The 8,303-nt window shown below is 39.5% G+C and overlaps 1 long non-coding RNA gene across 1 annotated transcript in view; it reads right to left on the bottom strand.

Annotated features, from left to right (window-relative positions):
* Window positions 1–216: 216 nt before the first annotated feature.
* The window catches only part of LOC129838887 (uncharacterized), a 16,147-nt gene continuing 8,060 nt past the window's right edge, over window positions 217–8,303 (bottom strand). Inside the window, exons 2-3 of the long non-coding RNA XR_008756923.1 lie at window positions 558–740; window positions 217–446 (exon numbers count right to left, since the gene is read on the bottom strand). This is a non-coding gene — a long non-coding RNA (uncharacterized LOC129838887). The remainder of the gene's footprint in view (window positions 447–557; window positions 741–8,303) is intronic.

Genomic DNA, 8,303 nt, shown 5'->3' with positions numbered 1-8,303 from the left:
TGTTGGTCACGTACACACAGCAAATTGGCCAGTGTTACCTATACTGGCATAGTATCGTCCTCCCCATCTCCCCAAGGTGCTGGATTTGTGACTATGCTGCTGGCTATCGAATCGATGACAGGCGTTCTGTGGTGCCAGGGCAATAATCCTATAGCTTAGCTTTAGCTAATGGATAAATGTTTATTGGTAGGAGTATTTGGTAATTATTTTCTCATGTTAAGCATAGCTGTCAGGGTTTACCAGAATTGGACCCAGAAGCAGACCAGGACAAGGTGAGTAAAAAGATGGTGAGTATTTATTAATCAATGAGAATGTGGAGGTAGATAGTTCCGGGTGGAGGAGCGGACAGCGGAGGTGGATCGATGGGAGTGGATAGGCAGATCCAATGGATAACAACACACTGGCGACGAGCAGACAGGGATGGGGTATGGGTTCCGGGTGAATGGCTGTAAACAAAACAAACGGCGGTAAGTTAAAGTCAAGCAAGACATACAAAACAATAAAACTAAACAAAACAAACTATATAAACTGGAGGCTGGTTCGTGGGCACAACATACTGTTCTTGGCTAACGATCCAGCAGGGAATGGATGTCAGGTCAGAGCTTTTGAAGGGGAGAGGTGATGATCAGGACAGGTGTGCAGATTACTGATGGGATACAGGTGCGGGTGAACATCGATCTCCCAACAAGCTAATTCGCCCGGCAACCAGACAGGGTGCGTTCCAGGACACCGGAAACACACTCCAGGACAGAAACACAGGCAAACACAGACTCAGGAAGCGGGATTCGTGACAATAGCATTTCACAAACCTATACACAGTGTCGCAAGGCAGCCATCATTTAGACTGCTGGCTGGCGGCAATAATGTAATTACTTTTCAGTAATGAAAGTTGTAAATTAAAACATTGCAGAATGTAAATTACATTTTGGATACAACAGCATACTAATCAGCAACCAACAGATAAAACAATACAATTCCTCTGTCCTGTATAGGCTGCATTTACCTGCATGATATGAGCCATCCTCGTGCTCTCTCCCAGGTCGGATAGAAATTTGCTGTGCGTTAAACATGTTTGTTAATGCCAAATAATATGGATTGCTTCATTATGCATGGTAGCCTAATAATATGATGCATGCCAAGATATACCATAGTATATATATATATATATATATATATATATATATATATATATATATATATATATATATATATATATATATATATATATATATATAGGGACTGTTGATATTGCAACCACACAACTCAAACACTGGTTCACCAGTATGAAGAAAATCACAAACCGCTGTTGTCCGCTAAAGGTGATCTGTTTGCATCTGCAGATAACCTGTCACAGAGCTCCCTATACACTTCGTCTCTTTCCGTAACGCGTTGAGGCCGGCAATTAAGGAGAACTAAAGATGTTACAGAACTGCTTTATTTTATTCACCACTCCCTTTTGCCCAGTTTCCCTGATGCTAAGTCGTTTTTTACCATCTCTGTAACTGCGTAGAGATCGTTTTCTAAACTAAAACTCATAAAGTTCTACATAAGACGAATTATGCTATTACGCTCGGTCTGATATGAGCTTTTGAAAACTTGAGTAGACTCCACTCGTTGCACTGGCGCCGTTGTAGCCTTGACCAAGGCAAAAGGTGGCTACTTTGAAGAATATACAAGACATTTTTTTAAACACTTTTTTTGGTGACTACATGATTCCATATGTGCTATTTCATAGTCTTCACTATTATTCTACAATGTAGAAAATGGTAGAAAATAAAGAAAACCCTTGAATGAGTAGGTGTTTCTAAACTGTTGACTGGTACTGTACGGTGGCAAGAAAAATTATGTGAACCCTTTGGAACAACTTGGATTTCTGCATAAATTGGCCATAAAATTCAATCTGATCTTCATCTAAGTCACAACAATAAGCAAACACAGTGTGCTTAAACTAATAACACACAAATTATTGTATTTTCTGATCTTTATTGAATACATCATTTAAACATTCATAGTGCAGGTTGGAAAAGTATGTGAACCCCTAGGCTAATGACTTCTCCAAAAGCTAATTGGAGTCAGGAGTCAGCTAACCTGGAGTCCAATCAATGAGACGTGATGTTGGTAAGAGCTGGCCTGCCCTATAAAAAACACTCGCAAAATTTGAGTTTGCTATTCACAAGAAGCATTGCCTGATGTGAACCATGCCTCGAAACTAAGAGATTTCAGAAGACCTGAGATTAAGGACTGAGAAGATATTCAGAATAAAAAGAAATGGAAGGGAGCTAAGCACAGGCAAAATCAGAGGAAAACCTGCTTCAGTCTGCTTTCCACCAGACACTGGGAGATGAATTCACCTTTCAGCAAGACTATAACCTAAAACACAAGGACAAATATACACTTGGCTTTCTTACCAAGAAGACAGTGAATGTCCCTGAGTGGCTGAGTTCTATAGCGAGACATGAAGATGTTTGTCAAGCAATGATTAACAACCAATTTGACAGATCTTGAAGTATTTTCAAAAAGAATATTGGGCCAATGTTGCACAATCCAGGTGTGGAATTCGCTTAAATACAGTACTTACCCAGAAAGACTCACAGCTGTGATCACTGCCAAATGTGCTTCTACAACGTATTTACTCAGGGTTGTGAATACTTATGTAAATGAGATATTTCTGTATTTCTTAAAACATGTTTTCACTTTGTCATTAAGGGGTATTGTGTGTACATTGGTGAGAAGAAAAAAAACAATTTAATCCATGTTGAATTCAGGCTGTAACACAACAAAATGTGGAATAAGTCAAGGGGTATGAAGACTTGCTGAATGAAGGCACTGAATGAAGTGAAGAAACTCACAAAACACTACAAGAAAGAGGATACTCAAACTACAATTCCCTAAGATCAAGAGCATGAACAGGAAGTGCATAATCAAAGAGACTATAGCTGATAATTTAATCCCACATATAGGGTATAGGAGCAACACATATTCACGAGTCGCCATAATAAGGTTTGCTTGTTTACTTGAATATACAGTAGATGATAGTGTTTCCTTATAATAGTCTTTTGGGGGATAAATCTAACTTTAATTACATAAGTCATTTTAATCAATACTTTAATAGCAGAATATAATTATAACAAATTAAACCAAACTCCTATATAAATGACTATTCATGGAGTGTATGAGCAAAGTGAAAAATATACCTACAATTCATCCTATTGAGATATGTAGCTAAGGGAGATATACAGTTGAAGTCGGAAGTTTACATTCACTTAGGTTGGCGTCGTTAAAACTCGTTTTTCAACCACTCCACAAAAATCTTGTTAACAAACTAAGGTTTTGGCAAGTCGGTTAGGACATCTACTTTGTGCATGACACAAGTAATTGTTCCAACAATTGTTTACAGACAAATTATTTCACTTATAATTCACTGTATCACAATTCCAGTGGGTCAGAAGTTTACGTACAGTAAGTTGACTGTGGCTTTAAACAGCTTGGAAAATTCCAGAAAAGGATGTCATGGCTTTAGAAGCTTCTGATAGGTTAATTTACATAATTTGAGTCAATTGGAGGTGTACCTGTGGATGTCTTTCAAGGCCTACCTTCAAACTCATTGCCTCTTTGCTTGACATCATGGGAAAATGAAAAGAAATCAGTCAAGACCTCAGAAAAAAATTTGTGGACCTCCACAAGTGTGGTTCATCCTTGGGAGCAATTACCAAATGCATGAAGGTACCATTTCCATCTGTATAAACAATAGTATGCAAGTATAAACACCATGTGACCACGCAGCCGTCATATCGCTCAGGAAGGAGACGCGTTCTGTCTCCTGGAGATGAACGTACGTTGGTGTGAAAAGTGCAAATCAAAACCAGAACAACAGCAAAGGACCTTGTGTAGATGCTGGAGGAAATAGGTACATACGTATCTATAACCTCAGTAACACGAGTCCTATATCGACATAACCTGAAAGGCCGCTCAGCAAGGAAGAAGCCACTGCTCCAAAACTGCCATAAAAAAGCCAGACTACGGTTTGCAACTGCACATGGGGACAAAGATCTTACTTTTTGGAGAAATGTCCTCTGGTCTGATGAAGCAAAAATAGAACTGTTTAACCATAATGACCATCGTTATGTTTGGAGGAAAGAGGGGGAGGCTTGCAATTCGAAGAACACCATCCCAACCGTGAAGTACGGGGGTGGCAGCATCATGTTGTAGGGGTGCTTTGCTGCAGGAGGGACTGGTGCACTTCACAAAATAGATGGCATCATGAGGATGGAAAATTATGCGTGTATATTGAAGCAACATCTCAAGACATCAGTCAGGAAGTTAAAGCTTGGCCGCAAATGGGTCTTCCAAATGGACAATGACCCCAGCGTACTTCCAAAGTTGTAGCAAAATGGCTTAAGGACAACAAAGTTAAGGTATTGGAGTGGCCATCACAAAGCCCTGACCTCAATCCCATAAAGAATTTGTGCAGAACTGAAAAGCGTGTGCGAGCAAGGAGGCCTACAAACCTGACTAAGTTATACCAGCTCTGTCAGGAGGAATGGGCCAAAATTCACCCAACGTATTGTTGGAAGCTTGTGGTAAACAAGAGCAAGCTACCTGAAACGTTTGACCCAATTTAAACAATTTAAAGGCAATGCTACCAAATACTAATTGAGTGTATGTAAACTTCTGACCCACTGGGAATGTGATGAAATAAACAAAAGCTGAAATACATCATTTTCTCCACTAATATTCTGACATTTCACAATCTTAAAATAAAGTGGTGATCCTAACTGACCCAAGAGAGGGGATTTCTACTCTGATTAAATGTCAGGAATTGTGAAAAACTGAGTTGAAATGTATTTGGCTATGGTGTATGTAAACTTCCGACTTGAACTGTAGATATTCTTAGTTATCTCTCTCTCTCTTTCTCTCTCTCCCTCTGAGTTCTGGTTGGTTCACGCTTACTGCATACACTCAAACAGATTTGTTAAAAGCAACAATTGTGATATTTTTTAACATATCTGTGTGTCTAGTTAGGGATGACACGTTGTGTTACTTGTAACACAATCACTGTGTTGGCACAAACATGATTTGTGTAAATGTATTAACACACTGATTAGGGTCAAAGTAACAGAACATGTGTCGTCCCTAACTAGGCACACATTTTTCACACATATTGTGTTGTATTCCACTAAAATCCACTTCAAAATTCTGTAAATGGTTGGGGAAGACGTGTAGAAGAAAGTAGACATTTTTAAAATACAGCACTCCGCATACAAAATCTTACATGAAACAAATCGTGTACATGCAAAATATTCTTCTTGAAAGATTTGTAGATGTGTTAGTTAGATATGCAGTCCAGGGAAACCTACTCAGACAATACACAAATCATGTTTTGCCGACACAATGATTGTGTTAGAAGTAACACAACATGTGTCGTCACTAACTAGACACACGGATGTGTTGAAAAGCAACATCTGTTCTAAGAGTAACTAGTAACCTGATTTAAAGACTTGACCATTAGTGAGAGGAGACGAGGAAAACCAATCTGCATGACATTTACTTAGTGAGTGATGCTGGTGGCCCAGTTCCATATTAATAAAATTATATGCTAATGATTGTTTGGAGGCAGCTAATTAGTAATAAAAGTAAAGTAATAAGTGGTTATGTATAACTTATTCTCTGAGATTTATTTGGGGAGTTAGGGTATTCCTACACTCAGCGTTAAAAACAAGCCCCCTCGCCAACCCTGGATACAGCAGCGACCACCACAACTCCCTCCCCATCCAACTGCTAGCCTAGTGGTTAAATCGTTGGGCCAGTAACCAGTAGATTGCTGGATCGAAACCCTGAGCTGACAAGGTAAAAATCTGTACGTCTGCCCCTGAGCAAGGCAGTTAACCCAATGTTCCCTGGATGTCGATTAAGGCAGCCCCCCGCACCTCTCTGATTCAGAGGGGTAGGGGTAAATGCGGTAGACACGTTTCAGTTGAATACAATCAGTTGGACAACAGATTAGGTTTTCCCCGACCGACCAGCAGCCTGTGGAACTGTTTGATTTGTTCTAGTTTGATATTATTTATTCAACCTTTTGAATTGTCTTTTAACTTGATTGATATTTTGAATTCTGTATTTCCTTGAGAATAACCAAATAAAATGCCCTTTAACACAAGAGTATGAGTTCCTTAAAATATGCATATCCCAATATTAGGGTAGTTACCACTTTGTTATAATAATTAAATAATATTTAAATAACAGTGTGCAAAGATATTAAAGGAACATTGACATTTGCAGTGCAGGAACAGATTTTGGACGTTGATTATTAAGGCTGATGATTTTGTTTGTTATTTGGAACATATTCACAACTATTGACTATCTACCACCTATTACCATCTAGCTACCAAGTCATTTACAGTCAACAATCTTGATAAATTTAAAATTAACAAACCAAAATGTGGGTCAATGACACTATGGCCATAGAGGATTGTTAAAGAACGTATACTATAAGGAGACATTAATTAATTAATTAAGATGAGTAGACTCTCCATTTAAGTAAATGCCTCAGGAGTGGGTAGCTACATGGATCACAATAAATAAAAATATGCATTAATGCAAAAAAAGTTTCGTTATTCATTAGCAAGCAAGCACGACTAAAATACTGTTGTTCTATGGTGTATACTGATGATAATTAGCACTCATTACAGCACAAAAGGTTTAAGTATGGAATTAGTGTATTATTATGATGATTATGTAAATGAACACTGAATCAAATCACCCAGAGCATGGCAATTACTTAGCCTACTTACCGTTTCCCCCATCCTACATATTGTCATCTGCATGTGACGTTACAGTATTAACCCCTGATTCACCTCACAGATGCATCACCCTGCATACCACTGCTGGCTTGCTTCTGAAGCTAAGCAGGGTTGGTCCTGGTCTGTCCCTGGATGGGAGACCAGATGCTGCTGGAAGTGGTGTTGGAGGGCCAGTAGGAGGCACTCTTTCCTCTGGTCTAAAAAATATCCCAATGCCCCAGGGCAGTGATTGGGGACACTGTCCTGTATAGGGTGCCGTCTTTCGGATGGGACGTTAAACGGGTGTCCTGACTCTCTCTGAGGTCATTAAAGATCCCATGGCACTTATCGTAAGAGTAGGGGTGTTAACCCCGGTGTCCTGGCTAAATTCCCAATCTGGTCCTCAAAACCATCATGGTCACCTAATAATCCCCAGTTTACAATTGGCTCATTCATCCCCCTCCTCTCCCCTGTAACTATTCCCCAGGTCGTTGCTGCAAATGAGAACGTGTTCTCAGTCAACTTACCTGGTAAAATAACGGTAAAATAAAAAATAAAAAAATAAATCATACCTTGACAATATGAGTGTAGGAGTTAGCAATGATGCTAACGATTCTACTAGATACCCTGTAGCCCACTATATGCATGAAGTGTTCTCAGCATGTCACATATATTAACCTTTAGTCCTGCTTAAAGATGCATCATGCCTTGAAGATACACTTAGCGACGACGCTAACGATGCTCCTAGCCATGTGTAGTAACTGCTACAGTATTTCCCTCCAATATTATGCCTAAGCACCAATGCAATCGGCCACTGGGGGACAATAACAGCCTTCAGAAGACAATCAGGAATACAGTTTACAAAGAACCACCGTGTGCCAATCCTCAGTTCATGCATTTTGCATTATTCATGTACAACGCGGATAGAAAACATATATTAACTTATAGAATATGAACACGTACTCCACAGAGACGATTCTAATTCAGGCACAATAAAGGCATTTTACCAGCACGTTTAAAACTCAAGTTGAGAGCATAGCTGAATGACGCTTCAAGTCATCTCTGCTGAGAGTAGTATTTTCAGTAACAGGCGTTGATGATGATAAGCCTTTCTATCTAGCTCCTTACTTATTTACATCTGTTAACATACAAGTAGACTTCCTCACTTTCATCTAAGCTTAGTGTGCTGATTGTGTGTATGATACTCCAGAGACCACCAATCTGCTATGCATTCTCTTTGTTAGCTATACCACAGTAACCACGAGGAACAATAATTGCCCAAAGGCCTCCTTAAAACAAGAAATGAAAGGTTTCACATACATTTCGATGAGCCTTTCTGAAATAGCTGCAATGTTTGACACAGAGGTAACCCTCAGGTATCTATTATTGGCCTGCATTTGGCTGTGGCTGAGATAGTGAAATCTGTCTGTCTGTCTGTCTGTCTGTCTGTCTGTCTGTCTGTCTGTCTGTCTGTCTGTCTGTCTGTCTGTCTGTCTGTCTGTCTGTCTGTCTGTCTGTTTTTCT

This window comes from Salvelinus fontinalis, chromosome 39 (genome assembly GCF_029448725.1).
Source record: "Salvelinus fontinalis isolate EN_2023a chromosome 39, ASM2944872v1, whole genome shotgun sequence".
Classification (NCBI taxonomy): Eukaryota; Metazoa; Chordata; class Actinopteri; order Salmoniformes; family Salmonidae; genus Salvelinus; species Salvelinus fontinalis.
Note: the sequence above shows the minus strand (reverse complement) of the source record. Positions and strands in the feature narration are given on the sequence as shown.